A 20,330-nucleotide genomic window follows, 5' to 3' on the forward strand; every position below is an offset into this window, starting at 1 on the left:
CCCTTTCTTGTAGATTGCTTAAAAGAGATCATATTGGGAACAACTCTATCTCTGTAGTGTAAGGGTTTATGCTATAGTAATGTCCTAGCTGGAGGATGACAGCAGATTGTTCATGTTCTTGTTCTTGGAGTTCTCTTCCTATAGAATTATGTGCAGAGAGGGGTGGGAGATCACTGTGCTGCTCTCCATATTAGGGTGTCCTCAGGTGTCAGACCCCTGCCTCTAGTCCCTGTCTATGACCACTAAAACTGATTCTCACACCTCACTCTGATCCCTATTGCTTGACTTTGACTCCCTGGGTAAAGAAGGAAAGAGTTCAATGTCCATATTGGAGAATTCTCAGGAATCAGAATCAACTATTAGTAGTAAGACGCCTGACTATGACAACTGACTCCTGATACTGAGCCCTTTCTCTGACTCAAATATAAAGAAAATCCCTGTGTCATGTAGCAAAAATATACATACACCAGACAAAGAATGGTTTATATATTATACATTTTTGTAATAAAGATGGAAAATTTTAGCTACGTGACACATGGGGGTCATTTATCTTATTTTCCACTTCTCTGAGCTCTTTTTGCACCTTTTGTGAATCTAATTTTTGCCAGACGCCATAGACCATAAGCAGATGTGTGTCAGATAGAGATGAGCGAGCACTAAAATGCTCGGGTGCTTTTTTCAATGCTCGAATGCTCGTATCGAATAACGAGCCCCATTGAAGTCAATGGGAGACCCGAGCATTTTTTCACGAAAAGAACACATTAAAAGAACAGTGAAGAACAACACATTGCAGATGTTTACAGATGTTTTCATTCTATTCTTCACATTTCAGATGTTCGCGCACATCTCCGAACTTATCGGAAGACACACGCGAACACCTGCAATGTGAAGAATAGTGTTCTTTCAATGTGTTCTTTCAGGAAAACATCTGTAAACATCTGTAATGTGTTGTTCTTCACTGTTCATTCATTAACTAAATGCTCGTTATCGAGCAGGGGAAATACTCGTCCGAGTAATAAGCCGGTCCAAGTATGCTAATACTCGACCGAGCATCAAGCTCGGAAGAGTATACTCACTCATCTCTAGTGTCAGACGCTTGGGTCAGGTGTCAGAGTCAGGGTTTAGATGATAGTTATAGGAAACTGGCGAGATTTAACATAAACAAGGGACTTCTAGTAAGAATATTTCATACCCGACCTCAGGGGGGTGATAGTTTCAAAATGTAAATCCTTTGACCTTTCTCCCTTTGGGATCACTGATGGAGTGATAGCTGGTAAGCAGTACATGCACAGCACACTGACTGTGTAGCGCCCCCTATAGATGTAGGTCTGCTGGAGTGGGTTACAGGTCAGTGACCCCAGGTGCCCGTCCAGCCGCTGTATCACATCTCCTCCAATACAGCGGAGACGTCTTCTTACTTATACAGTATAATGAGCCTCCTTGGAAATGATACAAAGTTGCAGGGTGACGCGGCACAATACGATGTGTCAGCTTATCAATCACCGTATCAAATTTAGCTTGTTTCCGCCGTCTAACAGAAGCCGATCTAATTATTCATCCGTCTCAGATAAAATGACGGGGAAAGCGGATACAATATTTATCAAGGCGGCGTGGAAACAACGCGAGGAGCGCGGAGATGGGATCTGACGGGACTCTCTCGGCTTTAGACGCTGCATAATGTTCAATTCTTTTGTATGAATATGTGCGAGGTGTGCGGCCGCTCGATGTGATGCGAATGTAAAGCGCACGCCGGGAGCATTAATGCAGCGGACGACTCTCGCTGTCAAGTAAATCTGTCGATTGTGAAGGGGACGTGACTGCGGCTACAAATAAATGGTAAAGCGCTAATCTAATGTAATGTCTACATCCGGGGTCACATGGCGCCACACGTGGAGGGGCGTGAGAAATACAAATAGGGGAAGATCTATCACAATTTGCGTCTCTGATAAAACTAATAATCCTTATGAGAATTACATTCCTTATATCGGTCATCATTGGTGCCTATGGCTCATAAATACAATTCCACGTTTCACGGCTTGTAAGACGCTTTTCAATTCCTGGTATTGTGCCAAGTGGGCTTGTAGTTTTTGAAGTTTTGGGGGATTTGAGCCTCTATAACAGGTATTTAACTGGGGATTGTGTCGCACGCGATCGATTTAAGTTTCAAATTGTGTCACAAGATCAAGCACTTACAAGCACCGGGAAGAAGAAGATGAACCCCGGGGACCTGAGCGGGGAAGCGACACATGCAGGATATTGGGCGCACGATCTTCGGGTAAGTAAATGTGCCCCAATAATTATATATTAGTCATATCTGGGCTAGATCTTACAAAGTGAATGTTTTTTTTTTTAATCAGATACATTTTTATTTGTTTTTTTAACACAAACAAACAAGTTGACATGCGATACATCTTACACAGTAGAAGTCACTGCATGAGGAGACTTTTACAGACTTTACATAACATGAGCTAGCTTTGCCAGCAGTCACAGTAAGACATTATGATATTGATATCCTACATTAAATAAAGTATACAGTGAAGCGATACGCATGTCCGAAAAATTTACATTTTTTCCTGTAATGGAACCAAGGATGATCAATATTCATTACAGACACCTTACAGCTGATCATTACAGCCTGGGACTATAGTAAAGCATCGAGAGACCTTCACCAGTGGTCACATAGGGAAGAGAGGCCCGTCTTTAACTATGGGTCGTCCGTAAGTCAGGTGTCCTTAAGTAGGGGACCGCCTGAACTCTAATACTGAATGCAGCGAGCGTCTGCCCAGGAAACAATAAGAAATATGCGATGAATTTCCTATACGTCCCATTTCCTTCTAATAAGCCTAAGATCAATGATACATGTAAATACGTACATGAAAAATGTATAGAAGCCGAGTAAATAATAAATGACATAAATAAATGAATAACTTACAGATACATTTTCTGTAATTTGTACCTGGAATCGATCTCATTATTATACGTTGCGCTGCACGTTGCGGCTCTGCGCCCTCGCACGGACTTCATATCGGCTTGAACTTTCTCTTTCCGGTCGGACATGAGACGGGGGGGCGGATGGTTTCTGATCTTGCAGCCCCCAGATCTTCCTTTATAAGCAAAACTGTTCTGACAACCACATCACATACATAATGTATTTACCAACTGTTGCTGCAAAGCTGAAATTCTCTCTACAAGATTTAGTGTCGGATTTGCAGCGCACCTGCTCTGTAGTGCGCAAAACACAGCTCAGGACCCTCCGGCCAAGCGCACAGACCCCCGAGAAAGAACAATTACATGTCTGAGAAAACTCTGTGATCTCCCCATGACTGGAGGGAGGAGAGGCCACGAGCGCGTCCCCGACGTTCACAAGATGAGATTTAGTCATAAAAGTAACGATTGACGGAAGATTCCTCTAAATAGAAATGTTTGTAGAAGGTTGAAACGTGTGAAGCATTATAGACAGAGACAGAGATATCAGGGGTTGTTATGTGTCAAGACAGAGAAAAAGGTGAAGGTTCTGAACTCATCCACAACCTTTGCCTACTTTTCTGACCTTGTGCTAATATACGGGTGACCGGTGGTCAATGTTCCCTACTCTCAGAATAAATGACAAATGAACAGAGACAGAAAGACAGACACATGCAAAGTCAGGATAACTGGGTCAATTCAAGATGGCATCGAGGTACCGAATTGTGAGGAAAAGAGTAGTCAAAAAACAAAGCAGAGGTCGGAATACACAGCAATGTTACAAAAGTAGAAATACAACAAGTGCAAGAAGACCAGTATAACCAGCCCTGAATGAATTAGGGAGCAGGTGTTGGTGCAGTTTCTTGACTCCGCCCAGCTGCTGACATATAGGGCCATGCATCAATCCAATCACAACTGACACACACAGCTTTCTACAGTACACACACTCAGCCAAGAGAACCAACTCTGCAGAGCACACTGTCAGTCACAGCCCTAAGCACAGAAGGCCTGGGTGTGGGTCACAAGCCCAGAACTCTGCCAAACCCATTTGTTCTGACATTATGAAAGTCACCCATTGTGAACCCTTAATAACTAATGCAGAGTCTTGTTCATTCTTCCTTTCTAGTAAAAGCATTTCCCTTATTCTAAGAACATTTAGGATTGTAATATTGGTGAATTCTGACCCGTGCACCCAAAAGAACATTTTTGGGGTTAGTCGATGATGTTGGACATCGAGAGTCTCTGTGTGGCTGGTAAAGTTCTTCCAGAATATTCTAGCACAACCATGCTGTAATTTCCCCTAGAAGTAAATGGGCTTGTACAGCGCCGCAAACAGTGTTCCAAGACCAAGATCAACTTCAGTGAGAAAATCTTCTGTTGCACGGGTTGGTTGTTCCTCAGACTGCAGCCACAAAATCTTACCTGAAAAAACGGAGAAGGATCCCAGCACCACAGTTAAAAGTTTCTTGATTTATTTAATACATGTTGAAAACGAAATAGTTGGTATTGCCATCCACACTATGGGGCAACTAAAACAAATTGTGTGCCCTTAGTCATAGCCTGTAATTTCCCACACCACACTCCTCATCCAATTGTCCCATAATGGACCCTTCCCGCTAGGGACCTTTGCCTCTATGGACTTTGTGCCCTGGGGCACAGACATCCTGGACCTTACAGATGAAGTTGTTATAGTACAAACCCATCTCATTTATGTGGGCATCGCTCTTCTGAGGCAAATGTCTTAGATATAATGTCATGGGTATCCTCGCGATCCATTTCACGGATTTCTTCTTGGCGCCATGTACCCTGGCCCGCACTCACGTCTCCACAATTCTGCTCCCATCCTGACTTCCGGGTTTTCCTTAAAGGCCGGCTGTTCCCATCATTCCCCTCCGGATCTTTGCGCTCATTAGCCTTCCGGGAGAAAGCTTCCTGTTCCCTGCAATTGTTCCCTGCTCCATTCTGCCTAGAATTCCTGTTGTGACCTCGGACTTTACCTGTGACCTTGCATCTCTGCCACCAGACTATGTGCCTGTACCTGACCTTGAGCCTGAACACTTGGCTGCCACCACGGACTAGTCGCACCTGTGGAAGGACATGGTGGCACCTTGCCGCAGTAAGTCCATCCCGCTTTGCGGCAGGCTCTGTTGAAGACCAGGTGCCACTCAGATTCCGGTCCCAGGTTTCGGCTTGTGTCATCTCCCGCGGTGGTCCAGGGGGTTCACTGACCCCGAACCCTGACATATAAGAATTGGACAATAGGCTGCAACAAGCTCAGTCGTTAGGTTCTCTTTTGAGACAACTACACTGGCGGCTTATCTGGCATTAACTTTTTTCCCTGCCTCCTCTCCCAACACTCAACCAGTCAGCATCCAGGTTCATCGAGGTGACAACAGGAACCGCTATTTCTCCCAAATATTTTCATATCCACACAACTTTAGGTTTATTTGCAAAATCTGCGATTTTTCTCCCTTTCCTAAGACCAATGTAACAGGCGGCGCCCATTCCTTTAAGATTATTGTATATTCCCTGGAATTGCAGCTGACAAGTGCGTCGTGATTGCAGAGAACTCAAGTTCAAGAATGCAGTTAATATTAATCAGAGGAAATCTTGTTCATTCCGAGTTTCAATCAAATTCAACTTTTCTTGATGAGAACTTACTGATGTAATAGGATGTGGCGTTCAGAGGGATTTATATATACGGCAAACCTGGGCTTCAAGATGCAACACAAGGTGGATGAATGGAGGTGAACGTTCTCAGCGTGGAGGATGGTTTGCATCAAAGATTCTCTTCCAGGCTGGGATTTTAGAATATGCCTACATGTAGACTGTAGGGATTGTGGAGGATTTGGCCCAGTAGAGACCGTGGTAGCGGGGTGCTGGGATGCAGTTCAAGACAGGGACACCAGGGTACAGTCCAAACAGGTCTCGCCTGCGTTTATTGCAGCAAAATAAAACCAGCCTTTACATTCAGGTATTTGAATAAACAAAAGAAAACCTACCCGTCAGGGTGCTAACTATACAAATAGTCCACTAGCTCACACTAACCAAAGATCACGTGGCTGCTCCAGACACACAGGTCAGAGCTGTGTCCTCTCAGCCTCCTTCCACAGAGAGACAACCCACTCAACTCTGCTGAGTCATTTTATCCAGGCTAATTAGGCTGTTCCCATCACCTGTGTCCAAGGTGCTGGACAAACCCACCTCAGCACTAAGGCCTTGCATAGAAGCAAAACCTAGGGGAAACATACCGCCCATCCACAGTTAACCCCTTCAGTGTCTCACAGGATGTACTGGAAAATCCAACAGATGTGGAGATAGGGAGCGGACCTGCAATAACCTGGTCTGACCACTATACAGAGAACGGCACTGTCTGCTTCCTGATAGATTGGGGTGTCAGGTGTTATTGTACCTCCATTCATCTGATGTCAAAGACCCATTTAGAGATAGCAATATTTGGAGAAAGATCTGGACAGGACATCCACATATTATACAATAATCTATAGGCTACATTAGCAAAACAAACCCAAGATTTGTAGTTATATTTTGATCAAATCGCTTAAACCACCAACCACTTCATAGTCACTTTGTTTTAGTGGGTCTCTCCACTAAAGGGTGAAGCATCACATGGTCTCCACTGTTATTGCAACACAGCACCGGCAGTGACCAAGACCGAGCAGACCCCCAGTATCCATAGTGGTAGGCTAAGCCACCATGACCCTGGGTCCCCACCAGCAACATAGCAATGCCATGCAGTACTGCACTGTGTGAACAGGTCTTGAATGCTCAATGCCCCAATGGGACCAGGTATCTATAATTTGCAGGAGACTGCATAAAGCTCTCGTCAGTTTATTAGATCACATGGAATGATGAGCACTGGAGATCGGTTCACACAGTGCGGCCCGACAAGGTGTCTGCTGCTTCTGTGTTCTGGTGCTGTACTCGGGTTTATGCAATTTGTTCAGAATGTAACTAAGAACCTTGAGTTTGTTTTGTTAATGTATCCATGGCAATAGATCATTGTATAATGTGCGGATGTGCGGTCAATATCTTTCTATCTCCAAATGTTCGGATATATGTATAAGTTAGGCTGGAAATCCGTTTTATATACATGAGACTGAAGACAATATACTGGGAGATGTTTTTAAACAAAAATAAGTATGATGCACTAAAATGTTTTAATTCCCTACACAATATCTATGTCCTTTTATCTTGGCTTCATCGAGATTCCCCTCAATCTCTGCTGATGCTGCTGTGATCAAAGGACTTGACTTCTTTACTTATGGTCAAGTTACACGCAAAGATCAGACACTCAGAGAGAATGTTACAATGTTAGGTAAGAGGTTATAGAAATATTCATGTAATCCAAATGAAAGACAGGATTATTTTAGTAATTTTACTTTTGAATTACATGAGAATCGTAGGGATTTCTGAGTGGAGCACTGGAGGAATAGTCTAAAACGGGCTCCTTGGGATGATGATTGTTGATGATCTATCCACAGGATAGAATATCAATATCATATGAATGGGTAACGCTCCTCCCAATTTATGCTGGGAACCTCAACTGAGGACGCCAAGTGCGGATGAACTTTAAACAAAAGGTTGGTTCGGGTAACTAAACTTGAACACCCACTGGTAACTCCCGTGATCCGTGCCAGAAGGAATTGCAGGTGTTACCAGTGGGTGTTCTTGTGTCAACCTAGGATCATCGCTCCCTGTGATGTCCCTGGGGATCAGTAATCATAGGAAAAATGGCGGCTTTTAAAGGGTCAACATCCATGACTAGAAACAACACCTAACACGGGTGTTATGTGTGGGGGTGAACCCAACTCCGAACCCGAATTCTGACTGAAGTCGGGGACCTGAACCCACAATGTTTGGCACAGACCAGAACATTGCAGTTCATGTTCCCTAAATCCTATATTTGTGTAGTCACTGAAAGAAGATGGTAAAGCACAAAGGGCCCAATAGTGAGATATTTTAAGGATCTCAGTTTTGCTGGAAAATTGTGATCTTGCTGTAGCATTTCCCCTCTACCATAATCTTTTTTAAATAATGACCATACACAAACACATCCAGTGATGATCAGCATCCAGCGAACAGGATCCAGTGATGATCTGTACCAAAAAAAGATCACAGTTCAGTGATGATAAGGACCAAATGATGATCAGAATCCACTGATGATCAGGATCCACTGATGATCAGGATCCAATGATGATCGGGATCCAGTGGTGATCAGGTTTCAGTGATGATCTGGAACCAATAATGATCAGGGTTCAATGATGATCAGAATCTACTGATGATCAGGGTCTAATGATGATCAGGATCCAATGATGATCAGTATTCAGTGGCGATCAGGTTTCTGTGTTGATCTGGACCCAATAATGATCAGGGTTCAGTGATGATCAGGACCCAATGATGATCAGGACCCAATGATGATCGGGATTCAGTGGTGATCAGGTTTCAGTGATGATCTGGACCCAATAATGATCAGGGTTCAGTGATGATCAGAATCTACTGATGATCAGGGTCTAATGATGATCAGTATTCAGTGGTGATCAGGTTTCTGTGTTGATCTGGACCCAATAATGATCAGGGTTCATTGATGATCAGGACCCAATGATGATCAGGACCCAATGATGATCAGAATCCACTGATGATCAGGATATAATGATGATCAGGGTCCAATGATGATCGGGATCCAGTGGTGATCAGGTTTCAGTGATGATCTGGACCCAATAATGATCAGGGATCAGTGATGATCAGAATCTACTGATGATCAGGGTCTAATGATGATCAGGATCCAATGATGATCAGTATTCAGTGGTGATCAGGTTTCTGTGTTGATCTGGACCCAATAATGATCAGGGTTCATTGATGATCAGGACCCAATGATGATCAGGACCCAATGATGATCAGAATCCACTGATGATCAGGATATAATGATGATCAGGATCCAATGATCATCGGGATCCAGTGGTGATCAGGTTTCTGTGTTGATCTGGACCCAATAATGATCAGGGTTCAGTGATGATCAGGACCCAATGATGATCAGGACCCAATGATGATCAGAATCCACTGATGATCAGGATCTAATGATGATCAGGTTTCAGTGATGATCTGGACCCAATGATGATCTGGACCCAATGATGATCAGGACCCAATGATGATCAGGATCTAATGATGGTCAGGACCCAAGGATGATCACGTTCTGATGTAATGTGAAAAGTTCTAAACCGTCACAAGAATTTATCTTTACAAAGTATAAATGTTAGACTCTGCTTCATGTATAAATTAAAGTCGATGTGGGCGAGATGGAGAGAGACAGATGAGACATTTGCTGCATTGTATTTCCTAGCAGTTTTTCCTATGTCATCCCCATTGACTATAATCCAGAATCAGGCAGATCAAGGCACCGCCATCCCGCACCGCATACAGGAAAATATTACACGCTGAGTTTTTCATTATTTCTTAACAACGGCCGCCTCCTCTGATACAGAATTACCAACAATACATCAATTGGAGGATCCCCATGATATCAAATTTCATACTTTCCAGTTAACACAAGGACAGTGTAAACACTGTGGTCTATGCAGATTAAGTATTTTTTATGTTTCTAATGCATAAAAAATGTTAAACTAGAAAAATAAACAACATTGATAAAAAAGAGTTTATGGTACAACATGAGAAGATGTTCTTGGAATGATTTCTAAAGCTGAGATCACTTGATGGATAAACCTGCAAGAACATACATATGGTGGCCCTGATCAGGATCGGAGGTTGTGGATCCTCTGAACCACCGGAGATGATGACACAAGCCAACACCTGGGACCGAAGTCTAAGTGGCACCTGGTCTTCACCAGAGCCCATTGCAAAGTGGGTTGGACTTGCTGCGGTGTGGTACTACCAGGTCGTTCCACAGGACTGACTTGTCTGCGTTGGCAACCAAGGTTGAACGGCAGGCAATCTCGTAGTCGGGGACAGGGAGAAGGTCAGTACGGGCAGCACGGTATCAGAATCGGGGACATAGTAATAGGTCAAGGCAGGCAACGGAGGAGCGTAGTCAAGAACGGAACCGGGGTCACAACGGGCAAGTACAAGGCTGTAGTGCTAACCACTGAGCCACCGTGCTGCCCTAATACAGAGGAGTCCTGATACAAATACTGTATAGAAGGCATAACTGTTTCTATAGTATCTTTTATAAAAGGTCTTTTTACAAACCACAACTCATACATTATACATACATGTTACGAGACCCCAATGGACCTTACAGAACGTCTTCTACGGAACAAGCACCAGATAAGAAGAGCAGAAGGAAATCATGGAAATAGACTGAAGGTGTGATCCGATGCTGACAACTTGTAAATTGCTACTATTGAGCATGAGCTCCACTGCTGTGAATATAGGATTATGGATTATATACAGAACCCCTAGTAACTCCATACATGGGTGGGGGCCACCCCTATCCTTATCATCAGGTGCCCCCTCAGGTCAGCTTTACACTTGTGAAAGTAAAAGACCTTGATGTGATGATAAATGAGCGTCTCCTATGACTTGCTTCTTGTTAAGGTCACAGTTCTTCAATTATTCAACCTGACTGCAAGTAACTCTACAAAGGTGTAAATTGGGAAGTTGTCAGTGTGAGGCTTAATGCATATTTTACACCTGACTTTCAGATCTGAAGCCTAAGACGTATATACACCACTAAATTATGGAAAGATTACATCATGGAGGATTAACAATAACCCCCAGCATCCTTACAGTCAGCGCTATGGACATGTTCATTTACAGTAGATTAAAACCTAAGATAAACGTAATAAATTTTGGCCCGGGAAGAACCATCTGTAAGGCGACGTATGAGAGATATGACAATATGGGGCTTATTTACTAAGGTTCCTCGTCCACACTTGCGTCGGATTTTCCAGCGTTTACAGGATTTGCGCCGTTGTGACAGTTATCTAACTGGGGATTATGTCGCGTGGCTGTGCTGGCTTTCGTACGAAATCGGGGGGGGGGGTTGGCTGTCTGACGATCCGACTGAATCAGACTGAGCGCGGGATTTAACTTTCAAATTGTGTCGCAAAACAATGCACTTACATGCACCAGGAAGAAGATGGTGAACTCCTGCGGACCTGAGCGGGGAAACGACACATGCAGGATCATGATCTTAGTGAATCGCGGCACAGTGCATTATTGTCGGACAATGCACTTTCCGGGAACTCCGAGGGACTGGGTAAGTCAATGTGCCCCAATATGTAGTCAGAGCGGTCAAAGGTCAGAGCAGGCGAAAAAGGTTCAGTGTGGGAATCCAGATGAGCCCAGTGCGGGCAACTGGCAAGAGTAGTCAGGAAAATCTGGTTGGCAACGAGGAAAGAGGCAAAACGGATTATAGGGGAACAAGATAGGGAAGTTTTATACCAAACAGAAGGACTAGAGCCACTAGGAACCTTTGCTCAGGCACCATAGTATGCGGCAAGCTCACCCAGGAGGGGAGGTAAAGGCTGGGGATTGTCTGTAGGTGCTTAAAGCCCAACAAATTTGGAGATAGTGGATCACATGGTCATCCTCATGCAGGACATATGGAAATATTTACACTCATTTTAAATTAATGGATTAATTATGTGATATCACAATCATTGATCAGTCATCAAGTCGGCAGACCGGAATCATAGCCGGTATTTTAGTTTTTTGTTGGCCCCGACCGCACTGACTACTTCTCCCAGCAGGTGCCATAAAGCAGGACAAATTCTTTACAGAAATAATATGATTGACAGTAAAAATTTGGTTAAAAAAACCAAAAACCGCCAATGATCAGCTCTGTGAACCTTCCTCGTTAATTGCCGCATCTACATGAAAATCACATTATATCATAGTTTATACAATTGAAAAAACACGCATGTCCTTCAAGTTCAACAAAGGAAGCTAATGGATTTAGGGGAAACAATTCTATATAACATAACCATCAATGATTTTTAGGTGTAAAAAGGCATCTAGACCCTTAGGGCTATTCCAAAGATTGACTGTTCTAAAAAACATGGTACAGGGTCAGGAGGGACCTGGATGTCTGCAATGTAATAATATCACATGTTATGGATGATACATAGTACAGGGTCAGGAGGGAACGGGATGTCTGCAGTGTAATAATATCACATGTTATGGATGATACATGGTACAGGGTCAGGAGGGGCTGGGATGTCTGCAGTGTAATAATATCACATGTTATGGATGATACATGGTACAGGGTCAGGAGGGGCCGGGATGTCTGCAGTGTAATAATATCACATGTTATGGATGATACATGGTACAGGGTCAGGGGGGAACAGGATGTATGCAGTGTAATAATATCACATGCTATGGATGATACATGGTACAGGGTCAGGAGGGAACGGGATGTCTGCAGTGTAATAATGTCACATGTTATGGAGGATACATGGTACAGGGTCAGGAGGGGCCGGGATGTCTGCAGTGTAATAATATCACATGTTATGGATGATACATAGTACAGGGTCAGGAGGGGCCGGGATATCTGCAGAGTAACAATATCACATGTTATGGATGATACATGGTACAGGGTCAGGAGGGGCCGGGATGTCTGCAGTGTAATAATATCACATGTTATGGATGATACGTGGTACAGGGTCAGTAGGGGCTGGGATGTCTGCAGTGTAATAATATCACATGCTATGGATGATACATGGTACAGGGTCAGGAGGGGTTGGGATGTCTGCAGTGTAATAATATCAAATGTTATGGATGATACATGATACAGGGTCAGGAGGGGTTAGGATGTCTGCAGTGTAATAATATCACATGATATGGATGATACATGGTACAGGGTCAGTAGGGGCTGGGATGTGTGCAGTGTAATAATATCACATGTTATGGATAATACATGGTACAGGGTCAGGAGGAGCCAAGATGTCTGCAGTGTAATAATATCACATGTTATGGATGATACATGGTACAGGGTCAGGAGGGGCTGGGATGTCTGCAGTGTAATAATATCACATGTTATGGATGATGCATGGTGCAGGGTCAGGAGGGGCTGGGATGTCTGCAGTGTAATAATATCACATGTTATGGATGATACATGGTACAGGGTCAGGAGGGGCTGGGATGTCTGCAGTGTAATAATATCACATGTTATGGATGATGCATGGTGCAGGGTCAGGAGGGGCTGGGATGTCTGCAGTGTAATAATATCACATGTTATGGATGATACATGGTACAGGGTCAGGAGGGGCTGGGGTGTCTGCAGTGTAATAATATCACATGTTATGGATGATACATGGTACAGGGTCAGGAGGGGCAGAATGTCTGCAGTGTAATAACATCACATGTTATGGATGATACATGGTACTGGGTCAGGAGGGGCCAGGATGTCTGCAGTGTAATAATATCACCTGTTATGGATGATACATGGTGCAGAGTCAGGAGGGGTTGGGATGTCTGCAGTGTAATAATAGAACATGTTATGGATGATACATGGTACAGGGTCAGGAGGGGTTGGGATGTCTGTAGGGTAATAATATCACATGTTATGGATGATACATGGTACATGGTCAGGAGGGGCAGGGATGTCTGCAGTGTAATAATATCACATGTTATGAATGATACATGGTACAGGGTCAGGAGGAGCAAGGATGTCTGCAGTATGATAATATCACATGTTATGGATGATACATGGTACAGGGTCAGGAGGGGCCGGGATGTCTGCAGTGTAATAATATCACATGTTATGGATGATACATGGTACAGGGTCAGGAGGGGCTGGGATGTCTGCAATGTAATAATATCACATGTTATGGATGATACATGGTACAGGGTCATGGGGGAAGGATGTCTGCAGTGTAATAATATCACATGTTATGGATGATACATAGTACAGGGTCAGGAGGGGCCGGGATGTCTGCAGTGTAATAATATCACATGTTATGGATGGTACATGGTACAGGGTCAGGAGGGGCGGGATGTCTGTAGTGTAATAATATCACATGTTATGGATTATACATAGTACAGGGTCAGGAGGGGCTGGGATGTTTTCAGTGTAATAATATCACATGTTATGGATGATACATGGTACAGGGTCAGGAGGGGCTGGGATGTCTGCAGTGTAATAATATCACATGTTATGGATGATACATGGTACTGGGTCAGGAGGGGCCTGGATGTCTGCAGTATAATAATATCACATGTTATGGATGATACATGGTACAGGGTCAGGAGGGGCTGGGATGTCTGCAGTGTAATAATATCACATGTTATGGATGATACATGGTACAGGGTCAGGAGGGGCAGGATGTCTGCAGTGTAATAATATCACATGTTATGGATGATACATGGTACAGGGTCAGGAGGGGCTGGGATGTCTGCAGTGTAATAATATCACATGTTATGGATGGTACATGGTACAGGGTCAGGAGGGGCCGAGATGTCTGCAGTGTAATAATATCACATGTTATGGATGATACATGGTGCAAGGTCAGGAGGGGCTGGGATGTCTGCAGTGTAATAATATCACGTGTTATGGCTGATACATGGTACAGGGTCAGGAGGGGCCGGGATGTCTGCAGTGTAATAATATCACATGTTATGGATGATACGTGGTACAGGGTCAGTAGGGGCTGGGATGTCTGCAGTGTAATAATATCACATGTTATGGATGATACATGGTACAGGGTCAGTAGGGGCCGGGATGTCTGCAGTGTAATAATATCACATGCTATGGATGATACATGGTACAGGGTCAGGAGGGGTTGGGATGTCTGCAGTGTAATAATATCACATGCTATGGATGATACATGGTGCAAGGTCAGGAGGGGCTGGGATGTCTGCAGTGTAATAATATCACGTGTTATGGCTGATACATGGTCCAATGTCGGGGGAGGGTTCAGATGTCCATATTCAGGAAGCACTTTTTCCTAACATGGATCGATTATGGTTCTCACACTGCTGTTCTCTGAGCTCTCTGCAGGAAGTCTTATCTATTTACCCTAAATGTGTAATCAGACCTTTGTGTATGTTTTTAGTAGATGCAGTACTGTGATATATGCATTTATATTCCAGGATTATACCTGTACTTGGAAATTATCCTCCCACTGCTGCTGCTATAGCTCTTGCACAGAGCAGAGAGGAGGGGCTGGGGAGGAGCTTACAGAAAGCTGTGTGCACAGCAGTGTGAGGACCTCCCTTATCATTTACTAATGAATTACTAAGCAGTGAGACTATTTTTCTTGCCTGTCTATATAGTTTTGGGCATAATATCTGCCATTGTCTGCGCTGAGTCACAATGTTAGTTGTCAGTAGACGCTGTAAAAGGTGCTGAGGACTTTGTGATGAGATTTGTCTTTTAAGTCAACAAGGCTGATTAAAAAAAATTCGACTGAAATTTTCCCTCCACGATAGAGGGGTCAATTATATTAGCATATTTTTTAAAAAAGAATCAGCATGTAAGCTCTGAAAATCAGGCTTGTGAAATAATTTCATTAGCCGAAATTGTTTTATAAATCAGTCTTCCCTCCTTGAGCTTAATGAAATGAATATTTAAGAAAAATGATTTATGAAAGTGTTTTTTTTTTCCTCCTCTCAGCTGAAGCGGTGAGGTATTTCACATCGGAGAATATGCAAAACCGACATTGATAGAGTCGACTTCAATCTACGGGATGAATAAAGTCACGATAATCAGTCACATTAGGAAATACAGCAGCAAATGAAAGAAATTAACCCCAACAAAGAGTCTTCTGCTAGAACCGGTGATTATCTGCTAATTACAGGGAACCCACATCCACAGTCACGGGAAGACAGTGAGGTCCTACCACCCAGTCATCTCCATCACATCTGTCTTCTATCTCATCATCATCATTTCCATCTTCTCATTTCTCCTTATTTCTATCTTTGAATTTATTTCCTCTTTTTTTATGTTTTTGTTTTATTGTGTCAATATTTCCATTCACTTCATCATCATTATCTTCCCTTCTTCTCTGATGCATTCAATCTCTTCTTTTTCATTGTTGCCTTCACGTTCCTCTTCTTATATTTTACCGTTGCCTTCTTCTCCTTATTTCTATCTTTGAATTTATTTCTTTTTTCCTCTTTTTTATGTTTTTGCTTTATTGTGTCAATATTTCTAGTTACTTCTTTTCATCATCATTATCTTCCCTTCTTCTCTGATGCATTCAAGCTCTTCTTTTTTATTGTTGACTTCACGTTCTTCACTTCCATTGCCTTCACCTTATTCTTCTCATTCTCCTTCTATGCTGCCTTCACCTTCTTATCTTTTTCATTTTTGACTTTTTCTTGCTACAACTTCTTTATGGCCAACACTCTCTTCACCACCTTCCTTCTCATTTTCCTTCTCTGCTGCCTTCACCTTCTCCTTCCTCTTCTTTTTTTCTTGTTACATGCACTTTCTTAACCTTCCCCATTGGCATCAGTTTCTTCTTCTTCTAACTGTCTGCTGTCTTCTTTTTTCTGGTTACTGCACCTTCTTCTCCTTCTCTATTGGTGCCATCTTTCTTTCTGTCTCCTATGCTTTATTCAGCTCCATCTCATTTTCTTTTTTTTTATACCTTCACCTTATTTCTCTCTTCTGCTCTTCTGTTGCATCACTATTTTCTGCTACTTTTTTATTGTTGTCTTCAGCTTTATCTTCTCTACCACCTTCACTTTCTTCTCTGTCTTCTTCTGTCTTTTCTTCAAATCCTCATTTTTGATCTCTAACCATCACACTCTTCTTCTCTGCTGTTTACTCTTCTTCTAATAATATCTATTTTCACCTTTATTTCCTTCTCTTTTTTGTAATTCTCCTTCTTTACTTTATGTTCTTACCAGGGCTGGCACAAGCATAGGGCATACCTAGGTAAATTCCAGGGTCCTGGGTTGCTGAGGTGGGGAGGGGGGCACCTAAGGCTTGTATATAAGGAATCCTTGGGGGTGAGGGGGCTTTATATAAAATAACTATGATGGGGCTGTATATAAAAAAACATGAGGCTGTTTGGAATGATAAACTAGGGAATATTTTGGGAAACAGGCGACTGTTTTAGTTTCTGAAATTTAAATGCCGCCATGTGAGTTCACTGCAAGGAGCCCTACTGAGGCTCTGTCGCCCAGGGGCCTTCTGAAACCTGCAGCCGACCCTGGTTCTTACCAGTTTCTAGTTGCCGATCCTGCGATCCCATAAACGACTTAGTCCTTCATATTGATGGAACATTTATGGTATTTACTAAGCTACAACTTACCAGGCTCTCTGACCATTGTTATCTAGAGTAACCACGTGCCACTTGCTTTTGCTTTTCCCAGTTTGTCTCTTGGCTTGGCGCTGGCTTGTGTTAGGCTGGTCCTCAAGGGAGACCAGTCAGTACATTGTAGAGGAGCCAAATGCAATGGAAGGACGAGCTCAGGAGCAATCACAGAAAAATGTTTCTGAAACCAGCTCAACCTTTTATTCAAGTATGAGAATTTGTATACCCTTCCAGCAGGGTGCTTACTTCATTAAGCAACTTCACAATCATTGGTCAGTTTCATCATACCATAAAGTAACAATCAGCAGGTCATAATGACATGAGACGACATATTGGTTGCTAGGTAACAAGGAAATACAAAGTAATAATAGCCGGGTCATACTGACCTGATGGAAACAACTTATTGATGACAGTAATGATATTTTCACATAAGATTGCTACAAATTCTTACATTCCACAGTTTTAGAAATTATTTGATTATATGATCAGATGAATCATATTTTCCACCAACTTTCATAAAACACCCTTATTGGGCTAAATCATCAGAAGTTACTAAAAATTATTTCCATACAAGAAGAGAATATGTAATCTATCAATTGTGCACTGCTTATCTCCATGCTTGCAGAAGAAGGTCTTCCATGCTTGCAGATTAAAGACTTCCATCCTTGCAGAAGAAGGACTTCCATGCTTGCAAAACAATGACTTTAATCCTTGCAGAAGAAGGACTTCCTAGGTTTCTAGGTTTAGTAGCTCATGGGACTTTGCTCTGCCGAATGTCTGCAGATTTTTAAGAATCCCTTAGCAATTCCTGCCTTCAGTTTCATTACAACTGCTCCACTCCCAGGTGACGCTTCTCGAGCCTCGTTCTTGGGATTGGATCTGACTGGTGGGAATCGAGTGAGAGGTTAGACACCTTTTCCTTATCTTGATAATAAGTGTCACTTGTAGAGCATAAGGATGACAAAAGCCCTATCAGAGACACCAAGCAACATTTGTAGGTAATTGTGGCAGCCTGATAAAGAACTAGGGGCGGGGGGTCATTATGCCTCCTCTGATAGAAGAGGTCACCTAAATCTGCCCACCCCCTCCAGTTTCCCTCTTTCTATGGAGCTTGCTGGGGATATCTACTATAGTCATCAGTGGTGACTCCCCATCAGAAAACCAGTAGAGACTAAAGCAGAAATCACCACCAGTTCAGACCTGGTCTTAGGTCTGAACTGGTGTAGATTGCTCTACTAAAATGCTGGAACCTCTAGATTTAGCATTGTAGTGCTTGTAAAACACCCGTCTTAATAAACTCCCCCCCCAAAGAATTCTTTTCTGAGCCCCCCACCGGTTTTGCCCAACCCGCGGGCTGTTTAAGCCAAGGGGTTGCAGGACTGGCCTTGCTCTATAGCTTTAAGATGAGCACGGCCCGCCCTTCACTCCCTCCCACCCGGCAGCATTTGGCCAGCAGCTTCCGCTGGCCACACGTTGGTGCAGGTCCGGGGATATTTATTCCCGGGCGCGGAGCATCCCGTCCTCTTTCAGGATGGCTCTGCGTACCAGGAAAGATCCTGCCCTCCCAATTTTTGTTTTTGTGTTTTTGTAATTGTTTGGTTTTTGTTAATTATTTTGTTAAATTATTGTTATCTACGTTTGCAATGTTTGAATATTTGTTGGTAGTCACAGCTTTGGCCTATGGCGGAATCCTTGACCCTCTCTGGAGTTAGCACAAGATCACCTGACAGATCAACTAGGACATGCCCCCACGGAGGCGGGGCTTGGCATGCTAGGTGATAGAAGGTAGGGTCTAGGGTTCCCCATTGGACTGCCTAGTTTAATTTGTTAAAGATTAAAGCTGTGGCCGACCCCCCACTTTTCTCCCAACATATGTGTCTGTGCCTTTATTTGAGCCGGGTGGGAAAGCCAGGTACGCAAACGTTAGTACGGCCAGTCTGCCATCTAGCAGCAAATTGACCATTGAACAAGGACCAAACCTAGAACCTCCACATACAATAGCCGTCGTTATTTAGGATTTATTTTTACAACCTTCAATGTGAGATAATAATATGTTAACTTATTCTGTGAGTGGGGAATAAAATTGTTGTTTTGAAATGTTTTATTATTTTTAGAAATGTTAAACCTTAATAGTAGCGTGTAAGTTTTATTGTAACCATCTTCTATGATGCTTTGAAAAGCGCATTTCAAATGCCGTGTGACCACACCCTCCTATGTCATCTCCCTGGGGTGTGGCTAGAGGGCTTCAAATGCAGAACACACATAAATCAAATCCAAATCCATTTATAGAAGTGTCCGCTCCTGTATATACCCCCCCCCCCCCTCAAATGGCTTATGTCCAGGCTCATTTGAGACATTTGCAGAAAAAAAGGCCAAAAACAAAAGTTGCACCTACCAGGATAGGAAAAAAGACATGATCATACATAAGGTGCAAAACAGACAGAAATAAACAAACTGACATTCATGCCCCTATTGTCTTCACAACTTGAGACAAAATATTTCAGATTTTTATTTGTATTGTTTTTTATGTTTTATTTATTTTGTAGGAGGGGAGTTCTCGTTTCTTCTTTCTTAGGGGACTTCAACATGTGTTACTTTTTACTAGTTACTTGTCTAATATTTCAATATAGTCTATAGTAACCGCACCTTTTAAATATAATACAGGCAGGGTGTAATAGGTTAATAATTTATGGATCTTGGGGGCTGTCAATGTGCTTTCTGGTACCATGACCTCTGCTCACACCTTAAAGAGGCATCTTGGGAATTGGGAAGGGGCATAACTTGGATAAGTGCACAGGTTTCACACACAGAAACGCTTAAGGTGTCTTTCCCAATTACAAAGAGAATGTTAAATGATACAATCAGGCCACTTGTCTGGATGGGAAGGGGAGTATCCTATGGGAATGTAAGATCTCATAGGATCCAGATGATGGCATCTCTTACTATTCTTACCATGTGGCTACACAACACAGTTTTGCATTGGAGCCCTGAAGCTTCCAGTAAGAGAGAGAGATGGTGTTGCTGGTTTTAGAAAACCAGACCCAGTGATGGATCATGGCTTGTCAGGTAAATTGGGGCACATTTACTTACAAAGTCACTAGAGTTCACTAAAAGTGCTATTTCCGT

The sequence above is a fragment of the Engystomops pustulosus genome, chromosome 9 (genome assembly GCF_040894005.1).
Source record: "Engystomops pustulosus chromosome 9, aEngPut4.maternal, whole genome shotgun sequence".
Lineage (NCBI taxonomy): Eukaryota > Metazoa > Chordata > Amphibia > Anura > Leptodactylidae > Engystomops > Engystomops pustulosus.